This window comes from Trachymyrmex septentrionalis, unplaced genomic scaffold (assembly GCF_001594115.1).
Source record: "Trachymyrmex septentrionalis isolate Tsep2-gDNA-1 unplaced genomic scaffold, Tsep1.0 scaffold32, whole genome shotgun sequence".
NCBI classification, from domain to species: Eukaryota; Metazoa; Arthropoda; class Insecta; order Hymenoptera; family Formicidae; genus Trachymyrmex; species Trachymyrmex septentrionalis.
This window is the reverse complement of record NW_017305485.1, coordinates 3,984,730-3,997,185: the sequence shown is the minus strand read 5'-3', so window position 1 is coordinate 3,997,185 and position 12,456 is coordinate 3,984,730. Positions and strand designations below refer to the sequence as shown.

Sequence of the window (12,456 nt, the reverse complement as noted above, 5' to 3'; positions counted from 1 at the left end):
CCCCCGCCCCGCCGCCATCGTTCGCCACGTTCAAACGTTCCGCCGCGTGCGCGATATAACTGAGTACCGACACCTATACAGGACGTTTCAAAATTATCAATTTCCGTGATACAGCTCGGTAAGACGCAAAATATTAAAACTCGAACGAGACGACTGATGCGTCGGGACCACATTGTTCAATGCAAATCCAAGTGGGCAAAAAATAATTACAATATACATATATGTGTGTGTGCGATTATTAGTGCAAAAGTGAACTATATTATACGTTCACGGAGAGAATTTTTTTTTTAATTCACCCTGAAAATATAGTAGTTGTGGTATAATTTTTTTAAGATTTTTTTACCATGCACTTTTATATTTCATTGTAGTTTTATTACAACGATAATGAGATTTACATTAAAATTCCTCCAAATACAATGTTGTCCAACGGCTATCATATTTTCAGTGTAAACTCTAAGAAAAAATTCTTTCTGTATTTAAATGTATAAATCCATTTCTGTATGCAATATAATGTGTTACTTTTACATGGAAAACCAATCATACACATACAGTCACTTTGTATACACATGGATTTGCAATGTTAAAATCATAATGACAAATTATACCTATAATTTAAATTATTTTTAATCATTTCCATTTTCTATAGGTCGTCACTGTTTCTACTCAATGTCGATAATTTAATTAAAACAATGGAGATAAACAATTTAACTAAAAAAAAAAACGTATTAAATTTAATCTCAAATTTTATTATTTGCTGAGTGTTTATGTCAATATGGATGTGATTTATTTTGAAACTAAGTAATTCAACCACAGAAATGAATTAATTTACATTTTGATACACATGAAAATTAAAAATAAAATGTTACTAATTTAGGAAATTAAGTTATCCTCGCTTCGTGATATTTAATGATATAGCACATTTTATGAGCAACAAATTAATAAATTCTTACGTATTGTTCTGTACAATTTCACTGTTATATACATATATTGCTAACTTAATCTTCTAACGAAACATAATTTTTAAAGAAAACTTGCAGAGTAACGAATTTTTTTTTATGTCAATTTTTTAGCAACAAATGAAAATATTATTAAATAACAATGAATAAAGGGCAAAGTAAGGGCAAATCAAACACATTTTTTTAAATAGTTACAAATAAAGAAAAGTAAAATTGAAAAAAATATATAATAAAAAAACTCAGTTTATATAAATTCAAATATAAATCATTACAAGTTTCGCTTACCAGATTGAGCCCTCTTCATTAACTTATCACAAAAATCGCTGCTACAAAATTAATTATCGAAAATGACCGCATATTCATTATAATAGCAGCTCGGATGAGTCTTGATGTAGAACTCGACATTATTCACATACGTTATTCACGTACATAAAATATTATTAGTTCGAATTGATTTTGTTCATTTTGTTCCGGTATCTCATAAGACGTCATTTATTTCAATCCTTACTACGGTCTTTGTGATACTAAAAGTAGCCGAGATTTTAAGGCGATTATTATTTTCATTGTGCTTATTACGTTTTATCTTTTTTTAGGGAATGACTTGTAAGTAATTTAGACTCGTTTTTGAAGGATTCGAAAGAAGGACCAACAATTAAGGATACAGGGCTAGTCTCTATAGTCACGCCTACCGCGCCGATCCTTTCATCACCGCACTTTATGAGCAATCATAATTAGTCTGCGTACCGCATCGTAAAACGCCTTTAATTTTTCATATTTGCCTTTAGCACTATCGCGTCAGTATAGAACTACTAACATAGAGCACTCATTATTGCTAATTGACTCTGAAATAGCTTATCCCTAACCATTTCTCTCGTTATTTGTCATGTAGACATTCTTTTAATTGTTAATTCAAGTGGAGAATTCATAAATCATACACGTTAAAATTTTCTCGATAGTATTTTTTAAATATGACAAATGTTGTGACAAAAAAAACCGAGAGATTAATTACTTGTAAAAAGAAGACTTTACTTATGTACTTATATAATCTTTTTTTATAACAGCGCGTATTTTGTTAAATTTTTTATTTCTCTAATTCATTCTTTATAAAACAAACTGAAACTTTATTCGAACTAACGTCTAAAACAACTTTACTGAAGCATCTCTGAAAATTTAGCTAGATACAGATCTGAAAAATAATTTTGTTGGGCCATCAAAATGTTTGTGTAGAAAACTCAAGCATGATGAGCAGTGCTGGAAAAAATTTTGACATACCAGAAACCAGTTTGACGAAATTATTCTACGTAATTATTTTGATGATCCAACAAAATTATTTTTTCCGCAAAATTTTTAAATACTTAAACAAAGTCGTCCTTTACTACACAAGTTCCCAATGTGTCTGATTAAAAATATCGGTGTTTTAACATCGAGGCGCAAATATTATTCACCTCAATCCGTCCTCCGACACCTGGAATTTCGAGAAAGTGCGCGATATTCCTGAATCGCTCTTTACGCACACATCACTTCCACGCTCGTGTCGTCGAAAACACCCTGTAAAGTGGCGGCGATATACAACCGCAAATATAGGTCCGCTCGCGCATTCTATACGGTGCGATCAGTTTAGCGCATTCGTGTACGCTGAGCGTGCGAGGGCTGCACGCGGGTCGGCCGGAGAGTAGGTCGGGGGGGTGTAGGAAGGGGACGCTACGTATTCGTTTCGTTCATTTCGCCGCGCCGCCAATCAGCCGACTGATCGCTCAACCGAGGTCACGTCGGGGGCAAGCTGCGGGGGATGCTGCGGGAGAGCGTGCGAGCGGCAGTCCCGGAAGGGGTTGGAGGGTCGGGGGTAGGTCGGGATGGTTCGGTCCGGCTGGCAAACGGATCGCGGCGCGCGAGCCCCCGAAACTCGATTACTCGTGCCACGCCACTCTAAACGGCGTTACCCACGTGCGCGACAACCGGGATTTCAGTGGCGTCACGTGGGCGGACGGTGGAATACGTTATTCGAGTTCTGTTCCGTTTAGAACGGATCGGACGACGACGGATGGATAGACGAATGGATAGACGGATGGATCAACGGACGGGACGACGATCCAACGTTTTGCTAAGTCCGGAGAAGTTTCGATTTGATCTCTCGAAGCTCCTCTGGTAGCGCTTACCTTTACGTCGCAGATCGTCATGGAGTCCAGGAAGTTTCCCGACGGGTTACCTTTGATTATGCCGGCGAGAACGCTCGCCACTCTCCGGCTCACGCACGGCGATGACGACGACCATCGCTAAGTTTCACGTAATTACGGGGATAATTTTAGGGTCGGTTACCGGAGTTCGCTAACTGCGGTTAGCGATCCTCCGTGTCTGGAGGAGGTAGAACGGAGTACAGTTAATTGGTCAGCATACTAAAATAACTCGGTAGATCCGATCTTTCTTTTTATCACGTTGTTTTTCTTGTTTGAAAAATAATTTCAAGCGTTAACTACGATAGTTGGAATATTTCGGAAATAATATTAAATCGTAATGTGATTGAGACATCGAAACTCAGTTGACTTGCAATAATTAAAATCATTGTTCTTCATGTTTCTCGTCTTATTTTCTTATCGCTTTGCCATGTACGCTTTGATACGTAATACTCGTAGAATAACAAATCGAAATTATTCTTACAAGAAAGATCAAACTTGTATTCTTATCAGAAAGTCTTTACTCCGTAGCCGCACTTTAGTCCAACTTAAAGTTGGATTCCGGACCTAAAAACGGGACGATGGCCTTTAACGGCGGGTTAACGTCTCTCTTTCTCTCGAAGACGCCTGTCGTATGAAGCCGTCGACGTGATTTCCGCCACGCCTTCGCGCTCATCTCGGTACCGCCATCGCTTTTTCCTCCTTTAGATTCTCCTCCTCCCTCTTCTTTCTTGACATCGTCGCCGTCGCCATCGTCGTCGCCGTCATCGTCGTCATCGTCGTCGTCGCCGTCGTCGTCGTCGTCGTCGTCGTCGTCGTCGTCAAAGTGGCCGTCGCCCAGGCTGGCTGGCTGGCTGGCTGGCTGGCTGGCTGGGAATGATGGATACCGCCTGTTTTTCGTTCGTTTCAGCGGGTGGCCGCTCTCGCCAGGAACTCTCGCCTTTATCCCGCCGCGTTAGCGAGGCTTTCCGCTGATCCTGGAAGCACGAACCGCTCGAAATCGTCCGGAGGTGGAGTCAACACCCCGTGTTGCCTCGCTTTTTCTCCCTTGCCTATCTCTCATTCCCTCGTGCTTTAACGCCATCTCGTTTCCTCTTTCCATCGTCATCTCTCGCTATCTCTCTTTACCACCCTGCCTCTCTTTCTCTCTCACCCGCTCTCGCCAGCACGGAATCGCCTCGTTTCCTCGCTACGGGGTAGATATGTATGCGCGCTCGCGTAATAGCCTCGTTCCTGCCGTGCTCGATGGTAGATACGTGCCGCGTCGCGCCAGCCGAACGCCGCTCCAAGAGTTCAAGCCCGCGCGATAAACGGTGCCGTGAGCCACGCCGCGTTTTTTCAAGCCACGCCGCACCGCGCGCAGCCGGGATATTCCGCGCCGCGCCGCGACGGCACCGTAGTACAGCCGTTAGCAAAAAGACGACGAGACCGCTGAGCAAGCCGAGAGAGCCCCGGCCTTTTCCATCCGTATGTTTCACCGATCGGAAATCGAAGCCGGGATCGAGCCGCCGGGATACCGGCGAGATATGGAAGATCCAACGTCAATTAATATCCGCCGTGCGTAATTCGATGGTAATGAAACGACGCGAGGCTTTTGTTACCGGCAACGCACGGGCTTTTGTCTGGGATTTATTATTTATCGCGATATATGTAGTTTCGGGAGTAGGAATTTTCGGAGATATTTTGTGAACGGTTGGTATGTAGATATTTAAGTGGGGACACACACAAAGGTACAGGTGTCCTCTACATTTTTAAAGACACTGTGAAGGTTTCTGTAGCTTGTTTCGAATTGCGATGAGAGTTTTTATATATTTTAATGTTTATATTTTAATATTTTTTAATGTAAATGAGCAATGTGGGAGGGAGGGAGAGGGGGGGGGGTCACTTTTAGCACTTTGCTACAAAATTTTAACTTTTATATAAAAAGACAAATGTTAGATTTTTTTTCTAACGTTCAATGATTCCGTAATTACTCTCTATATTCTATAATGTAAAGACATTGTAAAGGTTTCTATTACAAATTCTACGGATCATATATATTTTAATGTTTATAATATTTTTTTAATGTAAATTGGTAACGTGGGGGACTGCGTTCGTTACAAAATTGTTAACTTCCACGCAAAAAGATAAATACTGGACGTTTTTTTTTTACGCAACGTTCAATGACTCCGTGCGAATAGACAACCAATTTTAGCGATTCAAAATCGAAAACATTTATTCCATCGTGCCGCTATAAAAATAACCAACGGAAACGGCGGTGAGATACCAAATTTGTCAAATTACCCGACTATAATGGCTATCATCGTCGGACAGTCCGAAAAAGCGCTCACGGCGGAGCGAATTAAAAAACAGGAAACCTATATTTCTCTCGAAAATAATAGTTCCCCCCCCACCTCCTCGCCCTCTTCATCTCCAGAGGCATTGTATAGTACCAGTCGTCGATTCTCCTCGCTCGCGGAAGTCGGCGTCGGTCAAGCGTCAAAGAGCAGCCAAGCGTCTTTTGGCGCGACCTGTAAGCGGTCTCAAGCGATGCTCGCACCCGCGGAACCATCGGAGAGGAGGAGTGGGGGGAGGTGGAGGGAGGCCAGAGCGGTAGACACGAAGCGAAGAAAGAGGAAGGAGGCGAAAGCGAGAGACGGGAACAGAGCGAGCGGGAGCCGCCGCTGGGTTATTTATCACGCGCCGCGCGGCGGTTCGCCGATCGTATCCGCCCGGGTCTCCTCTCTCGCTCTCCCGCATCCTGGCCCATAGTCACTACCTCTCTCCATCCTGCTGACCGATCCTCACACCCCTTATCCTCGCTGGCACACGGCGAGCCTTCGTCCCATGGCGATCCGGTCGTCCGAGAGCCCCATTGCGACGAGGGACCAGGAGAGACTCGTTACGAACGTCCCAGTGTCCCTCTTCCTCCGGAGTATCCCCCCCCTCTCCCCCCTTTCATACCCTCTTCCTCAACCCTCGAGCCGTGTCACGTCATTCTCTCTACCTTCTTCTTCCCTACTTCGTATACTCCTCGTCGCACTTCTCTACTTCTCTCTCTCCCTCTCTCCCCATCCGCATGTCGTCCGTTCTTTCTCCGTATAACTCCCCGGAGGGATCGAGTCCTCTCGCCTCTCGCGCCAAGCACGTATGTATACATAGCGGATACATGCGAGCACGTATATAGTCACGTGCGCACGGACGTGCGCGCGTTCTCGTGGATATGGAGCGGGGTGAAGGTGGGAAAGGGAGGAAACGCTCGTGCGGGAAGAGCGCAGCTATTCGAGTCTCACGCCGGATATTCGCGAGCACGACCACCGCCGGCGACGTACTTTTATGCTTTTTTCCTTCCCCTCCCCCTCCCCCTCCCTTTTCCTTTTCGTTTTGTTTCGTTTCGTTCTTATTCCGCCGGACTCGCGCCGCGTTGCCCTGGTGTTTTCGGGCTAAGTTGTGCAATAAGACCGCGGGCGCTTGGGTGCCGCTCGGAAAAAAATGAAGTAATTGGTTCGGATTCCAGAATTTATGCAGATTAAGTCGGACATCCCGCTCATTATGTATTTTAATAAAAATATATTGACCGACATATTTATTTGTTCGCGAGAATAAATAAAATTTCTAATTGTAAATATGACTTTTTTTTTTTCTAAATAACGCGCGTATATTTTTGTTAAGATTCGCAGTTTCTTATTGTTTTTAAACTCAACCTTTCCGCCAGCAATGTTGGACTTTAAAGGTATAGTCGATTTTTGGATTGTGAATTTATCTAGTATATAAATTTAAACTTGTAAAAAATAAGTAAAGTATAAATGCAACTTCTTTGATAATAAAAACTCGTGATTAATCTTGATAATAAAAACTTATTAACTCTTCGAGGACAGAAGCTTTCTAACGAAGCAACATAATAAAGACCTTGTTTTCTAAAAGTTTTTTGAAGTTACTGAATTCAATTTTAGCCTCTGAAAATACCAAAATTCAAATTTCCAAAAAATAACAACTAACTATAATAAAACTTGATTTTAAGAGACTCGGTATTGCTGAGTTTAAATGTAGTCTGAAAATGTCACATTTCAAAAGAGTAACCTTCAATGAAGTGAGAATTTTATACTGCCACAGAGCTCATAATTAGAGACTGGAAATCAGTTCCAACTGTTTGTACGTGTGACACACTGATGAGCTTTAAAAATAAATCGAAACTAGAAATGTTATATTGCTTCGCAATTAAAAATGACCTAAAATCGAGTTTCATGATAATCGTTTTTAAAATGTCTATCCACCATATTGGATCGATCATTTTGAATTTTTTATTTTTGACCTCGACTCGAATACAGCATTATCAAATTACCTCACTAGGCTAAATTTCATGAAAATCAAGTAAGCAGTTTACAAGATAAAAGAAGATAATCAAAACGGGGTCACTCATCCACAAAGGGTTAAAGGTTTCACAAGTAAGAATCTTTTTACATTTTTACACTGCAAAAAATAAAATGTTAATTTTAACTTAAAAATACATATAGAGGGGCACAAAAATGTTAAATAATTTTAACATTTTTGCATGTCTCCGAAAGTCCATCATACGCCTTCAAGTTAAAATTAACATTTTATTTTTTACAGTGTATACAGTTCTGGAACAATACAAAAATCTGCACGAACATTCAAAGATCCAAGTTGCAGACGAAGGGTAAGAATTTCACATTATCGATCGATCGGTGAAGTATCATAAACAATATCAGCAAGATATCGAATTTCTAATAAACGAGTAGCATCTTAGTTCTCCGTGTTCACGTGGTGCATTTTTGATCCCGATATTTTCCGACGTTCACCGGAATCGTTGTTAAGGCGACGCCAAGCCTCGTCGGAAAATAATTATCGTGGAAGGGATGCCCGCTTTCGATCGGGCTCCCCAGTTTTTTTCTTTTCCTTTCGTTTCCTTCGCCGGTCCGCGCGTTGCAAGACCGACAGAAAAAAAAAAAAAAAAATCGAAGCTCCGCTCACCGACGGGGATCCGAGAAAAAAGAATGCCCTTCAGGCAGTCGGGGGTGAAATTCTCGTCCTGTGCTTAACGCTGCACGGAGGCGTGATGGTTGGCGATTGGAATTAACGACTTGGCGACCGTATTGATTATACGTCTCCCCCCCTGAGCTTTCTTATCTTATCCTTTCCCGCCTACTTTTTCGCTTCCTTCCCTTTTCTTCAATTCCGCTCCTTCTACTCTTCAAGTTTGATGATCCTTCATTTGTTTCCACGAGACTAACAGCCTCTCTCCGGGCGAGAATGCAACCATAGTCTTGTCTTAATCTTTCCATTCGAATCATCCCCGGTGCATCCTCATTCCCGTCCCGCATCTTCGTCTTCGTCTTCATATTCCGGATTAAAGGATTCGACCATTCTTCTTTCGCTTGCGCACCGTCCAGCCCTCTTTCTTACGAATCTATTCTTTCCTCTTCCGCTTTTATTTGCTGGTCCACGAAGAGCGACCGATGGTCTGCTGCTGGTAGGCGATTGCTGACTGACAATGTCCTCAGGGAAGGAAGTTCTAATACAAGTTTTCGTCTTCATATTTCTTCATTCTTCATTCCGAATTTTTACGTGCGTGCCTTAATCTTAGATTTCTAAATCTAGGATAAAGCGGGCTAATTTAGACAAGTTAACAGAAATTGTCGAATCGTAAGATTTGAAAGATTTGAGGTCGCATAGTGTATATTCAATCGAACGTACAAAATATATCTTATTGTTGTAATAGTACGCGAAAGCAAAACTGTAAATACAATAAAATATTCATTGAATTATGAAAGAATATACTGAAAATTGGTCCAATAAATTCTCATAATGATTTAGGTTGTAAAACTATTTCTAGAATTTACTGCCAGAATGAATATATACAGTATGTAGTTATATAAGTAAATCCAGTTATTGTATCGACGAATTAACTACATTAAGCCGGACATTAATTAATGATCATTCATTGGACCAAAAATGACCAAAATTTTTTTCAGTGTATACGTTTGATATGTTTGATTAAAGATATTGCGCAACTTCGATCTTTTATACAGTTTGAAAATTTCTGTTAACCTTCAAATTACCCCGTTTTATTCCAGTTACATTTCTGCGGACAAATATCTCCGAAAAAACTTTTACACCTTATTCCGCGCGATATGCTTATTTTTCTTTCAAATTTCGAAGAATTACAAGGAAAACTGCTTTATATTTGTATTTAAAGTACATTTTGGAAAGATGTTTATTAACAGTTAGCTACCGCAAAGATTTGAATCGGTCTTGAAAAATGTGAAAAATCGAAAGTCCCTCCGTATGTTACGGTCATACTGGCCAATAATTCCTGTGGGACTGTATTCGCGCTCTATCGAGACGGGATGAAGGCGACACGGAGAAATGGAAGGTAAGATTATTCTTGGAAAAGGATCGCGGCGAGGTAGGACGGATGAGCCGGGTCGCTTCTCCGGTCGTTATCAGAGAGGAACTTGCTCATCGTTCTCCCGGGCACTTAACCGGCTACCACTTGCCGAAGGAAAAAAGGTCGGGGATAGAGAAAAATGGACGAGACGAGCGGAAGGTTTGGTCCGGTCGGCCGGAGCCTGAGCTCCCGATATCCTGCGCGCGGCTCAGCATTCGTCTTCGTCATTCTAGAAAGGAAGCTCGAGAGCTTCGGGGATCCTACGGTGCAACCAAACGTGTGAGAATACTTCTCCTTCTCGCAATCCCTTTTGTATTTTGTATAAAAGAGTAACAATCTTGAGATATTTTTCCAACGGTCAAATTAAAAATTCTGCGGAAATTCCTTGGAGATTAAACGATACTTAATTCGTTAGGATTTGTTGGAAGCTAAAATTATTATTCCTACGAACATTTCTTGATCGGATACGTACAAAATAGTAATAACAACAAACTTTGTTGGAAATAAGAGAAACGTCTTTAGTGTCAATTAACGAAATTAAAGAAATATGTTAATATACAAGATGTTAAAAAAAAAAAACAAACAAACCATTTCGCATTTATATGATAGATAGTATCGAATAAAAAAGTCTTAGTGAACATGGATCGAGAAAACTCAACCGCTTCTAAGACATAAACAACTATTTTATACGTTAGTATCATAACTGACTTATTGGCTTCTACGTGTCGTATGCGAACATGCAGATTTACCTCAGTGTTTACAAACCGTGTTCTGAATGTCCTGATCCATTTCCACGCACACTTCCTAATAAAAAATTTCACCGGGAATCAGTATGTTGACATCAATCAGCCATAATAGTTAAATAAACATTATGGGAGATTACATCATTAGACCTGTAATTCTCTCAAATAAGCTATCAGTGTTACTTACTACCTCAATTTCTCTTTTTACGTCGCATGTACGTAGAAAAGTAATAAATCAATTATACAAAATTGTTTATGTCTTAGAAACAGTTGCGTTTTCGACCTATACTTATTAAGATTTTTTTTATTCATACTACAGTATGTTGTTTACTGTACCATATAAATACTGAATGGTTTTTATTTTACTACACTCTGTAGACAGTAATAAGAAAGGAAAGATGTATCTTAAAAGATAAGACACCCGACATAAAGCTAAGCTTGAAATTAAAAAAAAAAAATTAAGAAATTTTATCGCAAAAGCATCGAAAAGAAAAGGGACTTCAAAAGATAAAGGAATAAAGTCAGGTTAAGGAGAAAAGCCAATTCGATGTGGATCAATATCGGTTGCTCTACGCGACATCGATGCAGTCTCGTATAGTCGCGAAAATTCTTGACACGTTTACGTAATTCGGTGAGTACACAGACGCGGTGTCTTGCGCGGGAAAACGAAGGACCATCACGGGAAGGCGCGCTCGTTCCCGGGAATTTCCGTCGCAGAATCTCGCAAAGGTCGACTACGAGTCGTCGCCTCGCTGAGGGAGCAGAAACGAGCTGACGCCGTGTGCAGGCAAATCCCCCGCAGGATCCTTAATCAGGCCTGACGCCTCGCCGGCACGTAATACGGGATAGAAGCTTCAGCCTCGTTTCCTATCCTCTAACCATCCGCGCTCGAACGAGCCTAATCTCGCCTGTCGGTCGGTTACGACTCGAAATTCTTCGAATTACGAAATCGGCTCTTTTGTAGATAACGAGAAGAAATTCGGAATTAAAATGACGTATTATAAAGAAATACCGTCAATATTATGCACAAGAAATTGTATTCTTACATATCGTTACATTTAGCTGTGAAACAAAAGAATATTAGAAAAGGAAAGGGAATAAAAATTGTATGCACACTAAAAATTAAAAAGAACGAAATCATGTCTCGTATCGCAATCCTTTTATCTACCATTCTGTCATAAACGGAAAGAAAACCTTCCAATAGTCAGATTCGTTTGATAAAATATACATTGCAATTCTATTATTTCGATTAAAAGAAACATTGTGTTTAATCGTGACATCTCATTTTGACATTTGAGCTTATCGAAAAATCTCGTTAAAGGAATTTAATTTGAGCTACACGTTATAATAAAGAAATTAACGTAAAAACATATACGATTAAATATTGTATTCCACAAAATGTGGACTCGCGTGCATAAAAAAACAGGTTCCATTCTTGGCCTTCGATTTAACCTTTTAAAATTCATACGAGTTCGACCCAACCGGCGTCTCGCTTCGCGCGACGCATGGCATACTAATAAAGACATTTCTTTGCCATATACCAACGGCCATTACGAGTCTCGCGATCCGCAGATTTCCCATCTCGTTTCCCTCGCGAAGACCGACACGAAGAACTTGCACGAGGACGAAGGGTGGAAGGGGGGAGGAAGAAGGAAAGGCAAGCCACCCCTTGGCAGCCTGCAGGCTCCTTAATCAGGCGCGTCGCGTGGCTGGCACGTAACACGGGATAGGTTCAACCCCACTTCCCATCCCCTCGTCGACGTCGACGTCGTCGACAACGACGACAACGACGACGACGACGACGTCGGTAACCGGTAACCTCATGCCACTCACACTACCACTGTTACACAGCCATGCCTGTGCGTGTGGCGCGGCAGGGTGGTAAAGTGCCTGCGGTATGGGTCGTGCCATCGGCGACCAGGGGGTTGAGACTACGGGGGGGATAGGTAGGGTTATGGATCGGAGACTTTGCTTAAGCCGATGCCACCGTCCACCCTTATCCGGCTCGTGGCGTGTCCACGCTGGCCGTGCATTTTTCAACCCTCGGCCGCGCGACGAGAATTTTAAGGCTAGCAAGAGAAATGGAAGAAACGTTTCGAGAAAGCTGAAAAAGCGTTAATGGAGTAACGATAATTGATCGCAAACGCGCTGCAATTGCACTTTCATTAATCTTCGACTCGATTGAACTTGTATTAATA

At 41.4% G+C, this 12,456-nt stretch overlaps 1 pseudogene; it reads right to left on the bottom strand.

Moving 5' to 3' along the window:
• Positions 1 to 3,799: 3,799 nt before the first annotated feature.
• LOC108749837 overlaps positions 3,800 to 12,456 on the bottom strand; it is a 10,359-nt pseudogene continuing 1,702 nt past the window's right edge.